The sequence below is a fragment of the Mercenaria mercenaria genome, chromosome 8 (genome assembly GCF_021730395.1).
Source record: "Mercenaria mercenaria strain notata chromosome 8, MADL_Memer_1, whole genome shotgun sequence".
Taxonomy (NCBI): Eukaryota; Metazoa; Mollusca; class Bivalvia; order Venerida; family Veneridae; genus Mercenaria; species Mercenaria mercenaria.
In genome coordinates, this window is record NC_069368.1 from 48,198,859 (window position 1) to 48,217,012 (window position 18,154).

General features: G+C 38.8%; 1 protein-coding gene and 1 long non-coding RNA gene across 2 annotated transcripts in view; one reads left to right on the forward strand and one right to left on the reverse strand.

Moving 5' to 3' along the window:
• Positions 1–18,154, forward strand: part of LOC123566395 (uncharacterized) — a 435,075-nt gene that overhangs the window by 240,292 nt on the left and 176,629 nt on the right. The gene's annotated exons all lie outside the window — the stretch shown is intronic.
• LOC128559033 (uncharacterized) lies at positions 10,274–15,108 on the reverse strand. The gene is made up of 2 exons (XR_008372047.1): positions 15,047–15,108; positions 10,274–10,421 (listed from the first exon to the last, which is right to left on the reverse strand). It is a non-coding gene; the product is annotated as an uncharacterized LOC128559033 (long non-coding RNA).

Here is an 18,154-nt window from a genome sequence, read left to right on the forward strand (position 1 = left end):
AGGATATATGATATGAAAACACACCTTGGTGCGCTGTTTTTATTTAAAAGAAAAAAATACTCTTTCCACTCTTTGGTCTACCCCGGGTATTAATATTAATTTATGATTCGTTTGTAATGTGTCTCTCTTGCGATGGCGGTCTCGGGTGCAACACAGGACTTACTTTTTGGGAGGTGAATGTATAATATTCTTCTTGATGGAGCTCCTGGTTTATCTCATACGAGTAAAATTAAATGTAAAAATGTTCAAACAATTTTCCCTACAATCAAAGTTCCGTCTTAAGTTGCTGTCATGCTGAAAAGGATATTAGTTTTCTATGAAATGTTGAACTATGATAGAGGTATACAGTACATACTGCATTAGCGTGGCAATTGGTCTGCTGATGCGTCAAGTGTGGTGTGCTGTGTGTTGTGTGCTTGTCACCTTCCGCTTTCAGCCTCCACCGCTGGCTAGCACTCTGGTGAAAAAGGAGCCGAGTGCGTAAGTCTTCCCTGCCAGTACACAGCCTCTCTGCAGACAAGCCCTTTTGCAGTGCCTCCGAGTTGGCGCCACACGGTAACTGAGCACCTTGCGGCCTCAGGCAGAACTGCAGGGGACTCGGAGGAGGTCTGCCCCCAGACATGTGGCATGCCAGGCCCACCGGTGTGTGGACACGCCCTGATGCCTATGAACAGACCCCAGCTATGGGACAAATAGCTCCTGTGTTCCCAGGATAGGGTTTTAACTCGGAACTAAGGGTGAGGTAACCCCGAAAGAAACCTAGAGAGTTGAAGACAGAGGTGCTGGGCCATTGGCACTCTCTTAAAAAACCACAGCACCATGCAATATCGCTATGTCTACACAGCCATCCGGTATTCAACAACGTGGTGCTGAATCTCTGAGGTCCCTCCAGGGGGATTCAGTGCCGGGCTCTGAGCCTCGACAGAGTCCACCCACAGCTACTGGGGGTCCCTCCTTCAATCCACAACATGCAAAGAGAAGAAGGAGGAACATACCAAGGAAAAGAACCAATCCGCATCAACCTTTCAGGCTGATGCATTGGAATGCGGAGGGTGTCTTCAACAAGAAAGCTGAACTTGAGCATATCCTCCATGAGAAAGACATCAATGTCTGTTGCATTCAGGAAACTCACCTACAGCCAGAGAAATCCTTCAAAGTCAGAGGATACCAGTGTTTCCGCTGTGACAGAATTGGCAGACGAAAAGGAGGCATCATGACATTGGTCAGGAACAACATCCAGACCAACACGCATATGGATGACTCCGAGTTCCAAGTTCTGAGCCTCAGAAAGAACGATTTCAGATTGAAACTTGTGAACATATACTCTCCAAGTGACAAAGCTCTGTCCCTTGACAAAGTTACAACTGATGAAACCAGGTTCATCATTGTAGGAGACTTTAACAGTCACTCACAAAGCTGGGGATATGACCACCTGGATAAACGTGGAGAGGAAGTGGAGACCTGGCAAGATGATAACAAGCTAAACCTCATCAACAAGCCAGATGATCCCCCAACTTTTTACTCCAAAAGCTGGCGAACAACATCAACCCCTGATCTTGCTTTATGTACTGATGACATACATGGACATGTCAAGCGGGTAGTCAGTGAACAACTAGGTGGTAGCGACCACCGCCCAGTCCAACTCACTATGGACCGTATAGCCTCTACTTCATCTAACATCCCCAGATGGAGCTACAAGAAGGCCAGATGGACCTTTTACCAAAGTCTGAGTGATGAGCTCTGTAAAGACATCAGAGTGGAAGGTAGAGACATCAACCGGGTTTTCAAAGACTTCAACGCCAGTATACTTAAGGCTGCTTACAGCGCCATTCCAAGAGGAGCAAGAAAGGACTATAAGCCCTACTGGAGTGATGAGTTGGAGAATCTACAGGCAAAGTTATCAGAAGCCAGGGAGGAAGCAGAAAACAATCCCTCACAAGAAAATAACCTCTCTCTACAGCAAGCCAAGGCCAAATTCCTCAGGCACAAACGGGAAGCACAGAGGAAGAGCTGGAGAAACAAAACAGCCTCGCTCAAGCTAGAGCGAGATGGCCAAAAGCTGTGGAGATTGACGAGACAGCTGAACGATGAAGAAACAGGAAGAGGCTCAGTAACTTTGGAAGAGAATGGTGAACTGTTGACGGGTAAACAAGCGGCAAACACTTTTGCCTCTAATTACAAAGATGTTTCCAACATCCCCATCAACAGGGAACGGCAAAGGGAGGCCCGAAGAGAAAAAAGGGAAAGGCAGACAAGCCAAGTGACACCAAAATGCATGAAGCAGGGTCTTAAACTGTATGAGCTACAGACAGCTCTTAGGCAGTTGAAGACAAAGAAGTCTCCTGGACCAGATAGAGTCACAAATGAAATGCTGACCCATCTAGGCACTGAAGCAATTTGCAAACTCCTGGAGATTTACAACTACAGCTGGACACAAGGACTGCTTCCACAGATATGTAAAGAGGCAGTCATGACCCCCATCCACAAGAAAGGGAAGGATCCAAAGAAGGCTGCAAGCTACCGCCCAATCAGCCTAACCAGCTGTGTTGGATATACCATGGAGAGGATTGTGAATGCACGCCTGAAGTGGTACATGGAGACTAACAACCTATTTGCAACGCAACAAGCTGGCTTTAGACAATTCCGCTCCACTGAGGACCAGACCACTTATCTATCGCAAGAGATAGAGGACGCCTTCCAAGAGCAGAAAGTCATGCTTACAGCATGGATTGATCTGCAGAGGGCGTTTGACCAAGTTTTGACTGATGGACTCCTCGTCAAGCTGATGAGGACTGGAGTAGGAGGTCACATGCTGAGGTGGATTAAGTCATACCTCCACAACAGGAGAGCAAGAGTCAGTTTAGAACATGCCAGCAGTAGGAAGTTCCAGTTGCGTCATGGTGTCCCACAAGGCGGAGTCTTATCCCCTACACTCTTCTTGCTTTTCATCAATGATCTGGTGTTTGAACTACCGAAAGGAGTTAAGGCTGCTCTCTACGCTGACGATCTGGTGTTATGGTGTAAGGAAGAACATGCCACTACAGCCACATACAGGATGCAAGAAGCCATCAACAAGCTTTCAGCTTGGGCTGAAGATTGGTGTGTATCGATCAATACAGAGAAATCGTCCACCACACTATTCTCCCTGTCGTCAAAGCAGAGGGCGGGTAAAATCAAGATGGGAAATACTTCGCTGATTGAAGCAGACGAGGCAAAATACCTTGGAGTGACCTTTGACAAACGGCTAACCTGGAAGCCCCACATTAGTCAAGCAGAAGGGAAGGCCCGTAAAAAGCTTGCCATGATGCGCAAACTTGCTGGAACAACGTGGGGAGCAAATGAGCAAATACTCAAGACAGTATATCAGGGAACAGTGAGACCCCATTTAGAGTATAGCTCAACTGCCTGGTCCACTACTGCCAAAACTAACCAACAGGCTTTAGACAAGGTTCAGAACCAAGCATTGCGGATCATGACAGGTGCTACAAAGTCTACACCAATCTCCTTCATGGAGAAGCTAACAGGCACACAGCCGTTACAAGACAGAAGACATGCAAAGGTTCTGCTTCAAGCAGAGAAGTTCAGGTCTTTTCAAGACCATCCCATGAAAGCCAAGCTAGATGGCTATACAAAGAATCGGCTCAAACGTAGCAGCTTCGTACATGAGGCAAAGAAACTCAACCGAGAGTTCAAAACTGAGCTGAGCATTCCAACGATTCTCTTAGGTAGTGAAGACATCATAAACCCACTAGCGAATGATCTGTCCTCAGTGACTGTGAGACTTGCTGTTCCTCGTCTTGACCGCGGGAAGCAAGAGGATGAAGGCATTCGGAAGAGCCTCACACTTGCTATGATCAATGAAGACTATCCTCCGGAATTATGGACTCATGTCTATACAGACGGATCAGCCACATGCGCCGTCAAAGATGGAGGAGAGGAGTTTTCATTCAATACCCATCTGGCAAGAGAGAAACACTACATGCAGCCACAGGAAAACACTGCAGCAACTATAAGGCAGAGACTGAAGCACTCATGAAGGCCGTCTCAATAGTTAAAGACTCGGCAGAAGAAAGCTCCTCAGTCGTCTTTTTCACAGATGCACTGTCTGTCATGGAAGCTCTGATCAACAATAAAGCTCCGCAGCTAGCCAGGAGAATGCAGAGCCTGAGTATAACCTGCAAAGTAGCACTTCAGTGGATTCCATCCCATTGTGGACTTGCAGGCAATGAAGAGGCAGACAAACTGGCTAAGCTAGGAGCTCACTCAGAACAACCTACAATACCTGTGAGTTACAAGGAGAAAGTCACCATCATCAAGGCACTAACGAGGATGGAGGAAGATGCTTTTCATCTCCTTGATCGGTCTGAACAAGTGATGATGGTCAGGCTCCGCTCAGGGCACAACAAGCTCAATGCTCACATGTACAAGAAATACAGACTGACATCATCGCCAACTTGTCCATGTGGTGAATAAGATCAGACTGCGGAGCATATACTTCAGAGATGTAAAAGGCACGACCAGGAGCGAGCTGCGACTTGGCCAATAGATACCTCAATCCACCAGAAACTGTATGGAGGCATTGAGGATCTTAGGCAGACCAAAAGTTTCATCGAGGCTACTGGTCTGAAAGTGTAGATGCGAACGACAAGAAGAAGAAGAAGACTGCATTAGCGGTCACCTACAGGTATTAATTAAGCAGCCACTTGCCTTAAGTAGCCATTCTAGAAACTTCCCAAACTGACGTATGTATTGTTCTGAACGAAAAGCTCTAAGATATTGTTTTTATATAATTATGGACAACACATTTGACCCTCATCCTTGGCTGATACTACAATTCTGGAGCTTATTTGAAACTGAAGAGGAAGATCAAAGTTTATACTGGTATCTACAATGTATGACATAACTTATTTGAGACAGACATTATGGATATATTTAAAGCTGTAAGACTTAACGTGTACTACACGAATATACTTTTTTTAGTATGATAAATATATAAATTTTTATTCTTATAAAATACTCGCACAATTTTGAAGCAATGGTATGTGTAAACGTGTAACAAGAATTTATCATTAAGTTCAACACATCTGACCGAATGAGTTTTGCTGTTGTTAGTTTAAATTCTAAATTTGAGTAATGTAGGTCGAAAAATTTGACGGGAAACTTGATCCTCTACTCTTCTTGGAATGAACGTAGATATACATTCATCTCTAGTTGAATTTCTGTACATTTACAGTATTAAGGTTTCTGTCTGTTTATATCATTCGAATGCAGTTATCAAGAGCTTTTTTCCTCATTTTGTTTTACAAATGCAATGACACTGCAACTTATGTTCATATTACCAAGTAATGACATGAATGAGATCCAAGCAACTTTAAAGGCAAAAAGACTTAACTTGCGGCATTCATTTCACTATTTACATTTAAAAGCAGTTTCATTGGACCATTTTTTCCATAGTATTGTAGACACTTTTGCATTTAGTAGTGTTTAGATTATGATGCAAATGTATCTGATAACATATACTGTCATTTTGATAAGTAAACTTTTTTGACCGTTAAACTTGATTCAGTATTATATCTGGTAAATCTTTTGAAGATTACTAAAATTTCTTTACTAACGTGTCTTAATCATAAAAGGATCATGAAAGGATATCAAATTTTGTTAACCTGTCATCCGCTTTTTGTAATAGTGGTAAAACTTTTGTTGATATAAATCTACATTTGAGCACGGTAAGCATTTAAAGTGCTTGTCTACAATAGAAATTATTACATATATGAATGACAGTTGTGAAATATTTACTAAACTGTAGGACTAGGAGTACCAAAATCTGCATTAGGCAAGTACATTTATTTTGACTGTATCCCAGAGTGTCAGATATGCATATGCAACAGAAATGTTTTATCAATCACTGAACTAGCTAATTACATTAAAATGTGGAACATCTTAATTGAACGACTGAAACGTCGAGATCCGATATTTCTTCAAACATGTCCTCGTAAGTAGGAGTCCGAAATAGATGCGTTAATCACACAGCAAAATATATGATCTAAGAAAGAAGGAAGTATCAGTATTATTATAACTAACATACGAAATCTCAATTTATATAATATTGACTGAAAATTACCTATACACGTTGGGATTTAAAAAAAAATGTTTTGATGAACATCGGAAGGTTTATACCATCAATTCAAAAAGTGACTTGCATGTTTGAGGTCATTTGAAGATTCATTAATTCTCGTATCTCGTATGTTTTTTTACTAAATAAAATGCCATTGCTCAATACTTGTTTTAAGGCAACTTTATATGGTTTGAAATGATAGTTGCCTTGCAGGCAGACGAAAAAAACCCATATTTTTTTAGGAAATTACCTCTACATCGATTTAAAAACAACAGAAATGGGAAAAGCTAGATTATAAATGAAAAATTAATCAGAAAGTTAAACAAAACATAATTTCTTCAATTTTCTATCTATTTACGATATAGATAAGGCACCATTTATTTTACCTTAAGATACGGCATTACTTAAGGTATCTCGTATCTTACGAGAAGATTGAGTTAATCAAGAAAATCCCTACAAGCAAGAAAATGTGACGTTACGGCCACCTTAGGACTTAAGGGACCTTTGAGTTAGTCACCCCAGACCGGTCACTTATACATGTATACCTATTCACACATGTAATGCATCAATAACGAACAGTGTATAGATAAATCAAGTACAGATTGTTTGCAAAAATATCGTTCTATTTTTTATTTATTTATAGGATTTTAATCTTAAAACGTTATTTTTTTCCTTAAATAAACAGATTTTGTCACATTATTCGACTGGAATTCATATATTCAAAACTTCCGTAAAGTGATGACATTATATTTTTACGGAAATTAAACATTTAATTTTTTCAATAAAATATACCCTGGCCCAGATAAAATAAGAAAAATATCTTGAAAGGAACAGAAACAAATCAGTTTCTGCTGTAATAAGTTAACTAACACATTGGTTTATCATTGAATCGAAACGATTTGGGCATTGTTTAAATACTTAATGAGAATTTTGCCTTCAAAATGTAGGCTAGAAGCATATGAAGAGAGACCAAAAACAAGCTTTATAATAGATGAAGAGATGCTTCATGACAAATTTTTAAACAAAGGAAATAGATATAAACATAACATCACACAATTTCGATGACTGTACAAAACAACAACATAATAAAGTCATCATAGACAAAATTTGGAATAATTACTTTACAAAAATTTGAATATGACACTTTAATATTATTGCTTATGAACTTTGACCTATAGAAGACATTCTCCAATGACTTATGTATTTACTTTTAAAGCTTGCAAGACTTTTTGCCTGACGGACATCATTTGGCAGTGTATTCCAGATTTTTGCTCCTGAGTATTCAAAGCTTTTTCGAAAAAATTCTAATCTTGGTTTAGGGGGATACAAGTTAAGTTCTGAGTCAGTTGATCCCATGAAAAATGTGACCTCTAGAGTGGTCACAAGCAAAAGTTTACGGACGCACGGACGGACGCACGGACGGACGACGGACGACGGACACCGCGCGATCACAAAAGCTCACCTTGTCACTTTGTGACAGGTGAGCTAAAAAAGTCGACAACTTAACGATTTTCTTCTTTTTTTCCCCATTTCCTTTGTAGGGATAACACGTGTTATAACATCTGCAGAATTTTGAGGGATTGGCTAGTGCCCGAGCCCGGTAGGGCGAGGGTACGGTAACTACCAACGTATCCCGATTCTGAAGATGTTATGACACGAAATGAACATGCGCTAACGCTATTCTAGCATACAGTGCGTAAAATCTAATAAATGAGAACATTGTCCTTCAACGTCATTAAATTTCCATGAAATGCATGATAGTTCAACTGTGTTTTTTTCACGTTGATGTAATTTGCATTTGAATAATCCATTTTGGGCCGTACAGAACGCGCATATATAAAAAGCTATTTTAACAGTACGTGAGCGCGAGAATCTCTGTTAACACATGTTTTATCTATTGTTAAATCACCCCTGAAAAGTGACAAGAACGGCAGTTTTATGCTAGAATGTAGAACATGGGCTTATATTTGCCCTATGACATGTCAACAGAGCTTGAGCAGTTGGGAAACAAGTTCCTCTTTTAGTGTGCTGTATTTTTTTCCGCCAGTCTTTTAATTAAGAAATAATTTATAGCAAAAAAGTGTTTTATCACTATTTATGCACGATGGGTCGTTATACGTCGGGCATAGCCCGAGTGAAATTATTTGTACGATGTATTACCGCCGGAGTGTATATTTTATGTTGGCAGATTAGGCATCTGTGTGTACTGTAAAAGCAGAAATGTTCACGAGGGTTTAATTTTTGCTATATTTGCGAGGCCCTACTCTCACGAAAATTAATCCTTGCATTAATATTCACCATTAGTATAATTCAAGTAGGATACAATTTTTACAATTTCGTCAATATTTAACCTCGTAAACATACACAAAATTTCAAATTCGCGAAATTTTAACCCTGCGGAAATATGTGCTTTTACAGTAGTGTATAAAATGTGAATTCTTTATTTTATAACTTGAACATCTAGAAGCCAATAGGTTTGTGTAAATAATCAAATATATTACTGCAATGCAATTGGAAGTATATCTACTGAGGAGCATGCATGAAGTCCACCGGATCTATCTTCTTACTAAAAGATCAAAGGTTTGTATATGGGATAACTGGATTCCTCGTATGTTTTCAGACAAAATGACTAGGACTGTCATTGGAGACTTTTTTTGTTGATAGTTATCACCTCTCAAATATCGACATTACATTGAAATTTGCATAGTCTTAACAGACTGAAGTATTGCTCAAGCATTAAGGCGAATCAGCTGATAAAAATGAAAGATTTATCTTTAAAGCAGCCCCTCTTCTCATGTCAGCTAATCATTGGTATTGTAAACAAGGCAGACAGCTATATCCCCTGCCACTGTTATGGATAGTGGAAGGGTTGACGGTACTAGGTGGAAGCATTGACGTTGTTAAGCATATTTTATAGTCTATGTACAACGAAATCAATGAATTTGTTCCAAGCGATATGCTGAGAGATTGCAGGAAATAAGTTTAATATAAAAAAGAATCATGAGTATACATTACAGCCAAGTCATAATATTTACATTCGCCCTATTATTTTCCATTGAAAATTATGACGTTCATTTCGTATGAACAGCGAAAGGAAAGATGCAAAAGTTACGTCATCACTGCTGAGTGATAACCGACCACTGGTTTGACGACGTCCGCGTAGAGTCATGGAGAACGTTTCCTTATATGACCCGGGGCCATGAGAAAACCAACATAGTGCGTTTGCGACCAGCATGGACCCATCTTTTCCACTTTAAAGCCTATTGCAATTAGAGAAACGGGTTAGTGAACAGCATGGATCCTGACCGGGACTGCGCGGATGCGCAGGCTGGTCTGGATCCATGCTGGTTGAAAACGCACATTTTGGTTTTCTCATGGTGCGGCTCAATATGACGTCGCACTTGTTCTGTCTGGTTGAACGCAATGGCCGGGAAGCTAATTTTAATTTATTTTTTTTTGCGGGGAGGTGGGGGGGCGGAGATTTAACGTCGCACCGACACATGATAGGTCATATGACGACTTTCCAGCTTTTAATGGTGGAGGAAGACCCCAGGTGCCCCTCCGTGCATTTCTCATCACGGCGGGCACCTGGGTAGAACCACCGACCTTCCGTAAGCCAGTGGACGGCTTCCTCACATGAAGAATTAAAACACCCCGAGTGAGGCTCGAACCCACATCGATGAGGGCTAATTTTAATGTTAAATGCCTCAAAATACCTGCAATTTATAATATTTTCTTGCTTACAAATGGAAAGAAAATATTATAATGTAAATTTATATAAGAAATGAAACTATTTTTTTTTGGTGTTCATGCGAAATGAATGACAGAATAGGATCAGCAAATCCATGAATCACGTTAATCATTTCATTTCTTAATCAAAATCCTTCAAGGGGTTTAGGAGATACAGAGCGGACACAAAATGGAAGTCTCAAACTTTAAACCTCGAATTGTAACTTTGACCTTGAGCTACATGACTGACTCATTGAGTTCTGCACATCATCTTGATGAGGTGATCATTTGACCTTAGTTTCATGAAAACCCTTCAAGGAGTTTAAGTAATATGGAGCGGACATAATTGTTTCGGGCGGACGGAGACCATTCTTATAACTCCCACCACTCGTGGTGGTGGATCAATTAACAAAGTTAAAAATTCTAATATGCCTTTCAAATTTATAAACAAATTTTATTTCCATATTGTTGGTACATGGAAAATAACCAATGTATTCAAGTCGATGGCTTGTATTCAAGTCGGTGGCTTTGCTGATTTTCTAACAAAATATTTGTGAACTGACCAAGCTGAGCAGACCTGAAAGACAAAAAAGTGTAATTGTTTTCCAGCATGTATACAAAACAAGTGGACCATGATGGCCCTATATCGCTCACCTGAGTTTAGTTGTTGTTGGTGGTTTGGGGTCGTGGGGGAGGGGAAGGGTAAAGGTGGGGGTAAGACATTGGGGAATGATGTGATATGACAATATTAAACATGAAGATTTTATAAAAGTTTCCACTACATAAATAAGGGGTAAAGTGACCACATCTAGTGGCAATACTTTGATGAAAGAGAATAATTTGTACAATATTCGTAAAGGGTCACCCAAAAAATCATTTATTTTAAAACTGGCCCTGCTGTTTCGACTAGAATGTTTATGTTTCCGATATATACATATATGGAAAAAATGGTCTTACCTCTCGCAGCCATGTTTTTTGATGAATCAAAATAATTCTAACAATCTTTGTAGGGGTTACCAAGGTTATGTATGTGAAATTATTTTCAAATCGGGTCAGCAGTTTCGTACAAGAAGGTTTTTTAAGTTTCACCATACACATATTCATCAACTTCACAAAGGTATCAGAGGAGATGATGTTTAAAGAAAGTGTAAACGGACGGATGGACGCCGGACAATGCGCAGTCACAATAGCTCACCCGAGCACTTTGTGTTCAGGTGAGCTAAGAATGCTAGTAGAAATTAAAGACTTAACCAAAAAATGTAAGCATCATAAACTTTGTAAATCACCATAAAGACTTATGAAACTTTTGTAGTGGTCACAGTTCCTTTGTGAAGTTTTAACATATTCTCACTAGTTGTTAATGGCAAAATAAACAAGGGGGACATGATGGCCCTATATCGATCCCTGAGTTTAATTGCTTCAAGTTGCTTGAACAAATGTCTTTGCTAAAGCTTCAAACACAAAAACTAGGTGAGAAGGTCATGGTAAAAATTATTCAAGATAACTACTGAAATCTGTTAAAAAAATTATACAGGTGGTCCAAATCTCTTTGCTGTAGCTTCAAAACAAGAAATTTAGGTCAGCAGGTCGGGTTAAGAATATTAAAGATGAGTATTGAAATCTGTATCAAAAGTTATACATATGGCCCAAAATTTTCCCATGCTGTATCTTCAAAAACAAGAAAGTAGGTCAGTAGGTCAAGATTAAGACTATTCAAGATGGTATTGAAATCGTATCAAAAATTATACAGGTGGCCCAAATTTCTATACTGTACTTCAAAAACGAAAAAGTAGGTCAGTAGGTCATGTTTAAAGACTTTCAAGATGAGTATTGAAATCTGTTCAAACATTATACATGTGGTCCAAATCTCTTTGCTGTAGCTTCAAAAGAGGGTCATAAATGACCCTGAATCGCTCACCTGAGTAATATGAGCCACAGTTTCAAATCACAAACTGATGCTAAATGTTAAAAAAGGGTAGGTCAGGTAGGTCAATTCGTGGTTCACTGAAAGTCAGTTTTAGACGGTGTGCAAAAAAATGTACCATGTCATCCAAATTTCAAGGCTGTACCTTAAAAAAAAAAAAAGAAAGTACAAAAAATGTAGGTCAGTAGGTCAAGGTCACAGTCAAGTGACCCCCTAATCACTTTGCGTCAACAGGTAATTATAATTAAACAGTCTAGGAAATATGATATGAAAATTTTTAAAGTATTTTTCCCGATAAAAACTCATATAACAAGTGACCCCCAGGGCGGGGCCCCCTTTTTAAACCCCAGGGGCATAATTTGAACAATTTGTTAGAGATCCACTAGGTAATGCTACATACCAAATATCAAAGGCCTAGGCCCTGAACTTTCAGACAAAAAGATTTGTTTTCCTATATAAGTCTATGTTAAACTTGGGACCCCAGGGGGGCCTCTTTTCACCCAGGACAATTTGAACAATTTTGGTAGAGGACCACTAGGCAATGCAACATCCCAAAATATCAAAAGCCTAGGCCTTGCAGTTTCAGGCAAAAAGATTTTTAAAGTTTTTTTCCTTTTATAAGTCTATGAAAAACTTGTGACCTCTTTTCACCCCATGGGCATAATTTGAACACTCTTCTAGAGGACCATTAGAATGATGTCACATGCCAAAATATCGAGGCTCTACCCCCTTGCAGTTTGGACAAAAAGATTTTTTAATTTTTTCCTTTCGGTTGCCATAGAAATCAGTGTTCTGTGTGGAATTAAATTCTTTGAAAAAATTTTGAAGGGGACCACCCAAGGAACGTCCAGGCCAAGTTTAAATCAAATTCCCAAATGGTTTCAGAGGAGATGTTTTTTTAACGGAAAGTGTGGACGGACGGACGGTGAGCGATCACAATAGCTCCCCCTGAGCACTTTGCTCAGGGGAGCTAAAAAAAAACTTCACTTAATCATGATGCTGATATGGATGCCAACAAATAGGTGATGTCTTCTTCAAATAGCTTAAAAAGTTAAAATTATCCAACCCTTTTAACATCTAGAATATGCACAACTACAACACAGGCTTATACTATGAAGTTTCATTCATATCCTGGCTTGGTCAAATTTGATTAAAGCGACATTATGCGCATCTTACTGCACATAGTGTGTTTTTGGTGAATGTTTAATAAAAGCAATTTTCGGTTGCTGTGCATTTAAAAGTGCTAAATTAACGACAATGCCGCATAAATATTTGGAGCTGATTTTTTAGAAATAAAGAAACGGAACTAATGAAATAATAGTTCTTTTTTCAAACTTCTAAGCAATTATCTCCCTTACCTATAGGTAGAGATTTCTGAAAGTTATAGGGAAGCAAAACTGTGCAGTTTGACTTCTCTTAAAAAACACTGCCCCAGACAAAATAAGAAAAGTCATATTTGGAATGTTATTATTTCATACTGGTAACAGGAAGAGTTTGGTATGTTGGGTTAAAAGCTATAATTTCCCCCACCCTTTTTACACACATCTATTTCAGTGGATTTTTATTTGAAAAAATGCGTATAATTTCACTTTAAACACTAAACCCTTAAGGGCTAACCCCTTTAAATGAACTAGAACTATCATTAACGGCGTTAAATAGCCCCAAACAAACCGTCCCAGTGGATGTACAGAGCACACTAAGTTAAACTATTCTTGATGTCTAAGTGTGTAACTGTTCCTGGTCATTGTGATCTTGATCTATTACCTACTAACCTCAAAGTCGACCTTGACCTGTTTTTTTTGATGTTACACCTGTGTACCAAAATTTATGATCCTATGCCTAGCATTTGAAGTTATCATCCGGAACCATTCAACTGTTCCTGGTCTTTTTTCCCTTGACCTTTGACCAACTGACCTCAAAGTTGAATTTCCCTGTATTTTGTAATGTTACACCTGTGTACCATACATTATTTAAATCTGTTAAGCCTTTCACGGGTTACTGTCCGGAAACCACGAAAATCAACGGACTGACAGACCGACTGACAAGCTCACTCCTATATACCCCCCTACCTCAAACTTCGTTTTGTGGTGGTAAAATGATGCCATAATTGTGTAACACATGTCCCCTGAAAGTGCTTGACAGAGTATTTAATAAATTTAACAACAGTGCTATAACTCCAGAAAGAAGAGGACAGTTGTTGACATAATGTTCTGATATAGATATAAAATTTCAAAGTCCGAAAGAAGGGCCATAACTCTAGAAAAATAATTGGACAATATGCACATGCACTTGAGGAGTTGGTACACAAAAATGTTTGAGAGACAGACAGTTCAAAACACAATATGAATCCCAGTTTGTTGACAGCTGCTGCAAAAAATTCCTGAATTGAAATGGATTTTCCCCTAGGTGACCTTGACATATGACATCATGACCGGAAATTATTAGAGGTCATCTTCTCAAGGGGGACTGGGTAAATCAGTTTTGCTGATACTGATCTATAAAGGATTTGATGCTAGGTGACCTTGACCTTTCACCAGTGACCCTAAATTGATAAAGGTAATTAAACTAAAGGAGACCAATCAACCTATCAAATCTGAAGTATGCAGGCCAAACATGTATAGATATTTGTTTAAAATGGATTTGACCAAATGACCTTGACCTTTGACCTGCAAATGACCAGGAGACTAAACATTCAATAAAATATGAAGGCTCAAGGTCAAATAGTTATCTCAAGGTAATATCAGAAATGGATTTAACCAATTAGGACCTTCGACCTTGACCTTTGACCCCAAAATCAATAGGGGTCGTCAACTTAAGAAGACCAATCACCCTGTGAAATATGACAGCTCTAAGAATAATATATATCAAGATATCGAGCAGAAATGATTTCTATACAAGGCCTTGTTGATCTTGACCTTTGGCTCAGTAATCTAAAACTCAGTAGGGGTCATCTGCTGGTCATGATCAACTTCCCTATAAAGATTCGTGATCCTAGGCCCATGCATTCTCAAGTTATCATCCGGAAAATGTTTCACTATTCCGGGTCACCGTGACCTTGCCTCTTGGCCTGATTTCAAAATCAATAGTCATTTGTGGTCATGCCCAACCCCCCTATCAACTTTCATGATCCTAGGCCAAGCGTTCTTAGAGTTATCATCTGGAAACCGTTTGGTCTGGGGACCGACAGACAGACCGACATCAGCAAAAATATCCCCCTCCTTCGAAGAGAGCATAATAAAGATACTGCTTGAAATAAAAAACAGACTCAAAGAACCCACCAGTACTGTATAGATCTTTGCACTTTTCACGGGAAAAAGTTATCCATCCCTAACCATTTTCATAAAACTGGAGTATTCCATTTCCACTTGCTTTTTGCCATTGTCAATTTGAAGATTTGTTTTGAATTACCATCAAATTTGACCCTACAATAGAAAAAAGTACAATTCTATAATCATGCATCAATTTAATTTAAAGATAACTATATACACACAGTAATAAGTGTCACTTCAAATTCATTATAATATACCAGAAAATATTAAATTCACCCAGTGGCTTACAGATAGTAAGTATGACCTATCTTTATATCATTATATAATCATGTTTTTGGGTTTATTATTCATTATATATGGGTAGTGATTCAGTTATGTCAAGGCAGTCAGTGAATCGGCTGTTTTTCTGCATTATGTACCAGAAATTACTTAAGTTTCCTAAAGTAACTGACAACATACATGTTGCAGAGGTGGGGATAAACATGTACAATAATTACAAAAAGAAGGTAAGTCTTTAACTGGGCATCCAGATTGACAGTCCTTGTGACAAGTGTTTCTTACTTTTTTTACAATATTTTCTAGAAATAAGACTTGAAAACATTTTTTCTGGAGAAAAAACTGTTCACTAAAGAGTTATGGAATAGATAAGAGACAGACCATGTTAACCTTTGACTTTTAAGTGTGAAACCCTTTACCCCGGAGCTAGGGGTCTGGGTCTTGCACATGGGCACGTTTTCTCATTACGGTAAAACATTTATGCCAAGTTATTTCAAAATCCCTTATGGATGGCAGAGTTATGAACTGGACACGAAACAGACCATGTTAACCTTTGACCTTCAAGTGTGACCTTGACCTAGGAGGTAATGATCTGGGTCTTGCGCGTGACACGTCATTCATTACAGGAAACAATTTAAAAATTATGCCCAAGTAATTTTAAAATCACTCCATCGATTGGCAGAGTTATCGACCTAATAAGAAACAGACCATGTTAACCTTTAACCTCTAAGTGTGACCTTGAACTTAGAGCTAGGGGTCTGGATATTGCGCATGATATGTCACCTCATTATGGGGAACATTTAAGCTAAGTAAATTTTAAATCCTTTTATGAAAGGCAGAGTTATGAACCGGACACAAAACAGGACCTTGTTAACCTTTGTCTTCTAGTGTGACCTTGACCTTGGAGGTAGGGGTCTGGGTCTAGGGCATGACACATTGTCTGATAATAGTAAACATTTTTTTCAAGTTATTTCAAATTCCTTCACGGGTGGCAGAGTTACAGCCCGACAAGAATTTACACAGACGCACGGACGGACAGTGCCATTTTAATATGCCCACCTTTGGCGGGTTTAAAAACAAATCTCTCAAATATTTAGAGAACCTTAAATATCATTGGGATAAAAAAAACCTATATTTGGTAAACATCTGGTAAATACAAACCGGCATCATTTGTGATGGATTACATCTGGAAAGTACATTCATCTGGCAGCTGCTGAAACGAATAGTTTATTAGTCAATAGTTATAGTAGTTTTTTACACTGTACTTTTCAAATTTTACTAAATAATAATTGAAAATGTATATCAAAAACTGATGTTTTAAAACCCATCTTACATTTTCACTGACACATTAAAGAGAATCTAAGATCTCACAGGGATAATGATTGACTCTCATGTGATAAAACAATTCCCATTTTTTACTATGTTTGCTACATTAGTTACGACTTGAAGAAGAAAAATTTTAATTCAATTAAAAAGTTTCAAACCTTGCAAATCCTACACCCTTACCCTGCTAAATTTTTATATAAAATTGTCCATTTGTCAGTTTGGAAAGTACCATTAACTGTCGGCGTGCTTACCAAAAATGCTGACTGAATGGGGAACAATGCAGATCTTGATCAAACTGCATAGTTATGCAAGCTGATCATGATCTACACTAGTCGCAAAGGCAGAATCAATTGTGTCCAGCATGATAAGGGTTTATAGAGAATATAAATGATACCGACCCCTTTTACTAACCCCCCCTGCATTAAAAAAATAACATTTTTCAGATATTTAAGTCTAAAAAAATCTTTAATACAAACCTCCATTATTTTTAATATTTGGACAACACCCAAAACTCACAAACACTTTTTCAAGATTTCATCAATTCACTTTACATTGGAAAGAACTTCTATCTGGAGTCTGCTAAAAAATGAGAAAATATTTCAGTAATTATTTGCAGACTAGTTCTGTTATATACATATATAATGAAAACAAAAAGCTGTCTCCATAGGATTTAACATGCCCCGATTGGGACTTTGAATGAATAGTTATGGCCGATGTTAAATTTAGGGGCCTTTGACCTACGGACTTGGGTCTTGCGCGCAACAAAAGTCGTCTTACGTGCGTAGTTATTTTAAAATCCATGCATGAATGACAAAGTATGGCCGGACATGCCCATCATTGCACTATCATGAAAAATGGCCTTTAACGTCTAAGTGTGACCTTGACTTTTGAGCTACGGACCTGGGTCTTGCGCGCGACACATCGTCTTTTCTGTGGTACACATTCATGCCCAATAATTTTTAAAATCCATGCATGAATGACAAAGATATGGAGTGGCACGCCATCAATGCACTATCATGAAATATGACCCTTTAACGTCTAAGTGTGACCTTGACCTTTGAGCTACAGACCTGGGTCTTGCGCGCGACACGTCGTCTTACTGTGCCACACATTTACGCATAGTTACTTGCAAATCCATCCATGGATGACAAAGATATGGACCGGACACGCCCATCAATGCACTATCATGAAAAAAGACCTTTAACATCTAAGTGTGACCTTGACCCTTTTAGCTACGGACTGGGTCTTGCGTGGACACGTCGTCTTACTGTGGTACACATTCATGCCAAGTTTTTTGAAAAACCATCCATGGATGACAAAGATATGGACCCGGGCACGAAAATTGCGGGCAGACGGTCAAAAACTATATGCCTCCCTTCGGGGGGATAAAATACTATATACTTGCAAAATGACATGTTTATAAATTTAGAAGAAACTAAGTCAATAACACATTTTTAAAATGTTTACATGTACACAGGCACAAGAATAGAAATGATCTGGCAAATAATTCAAAGA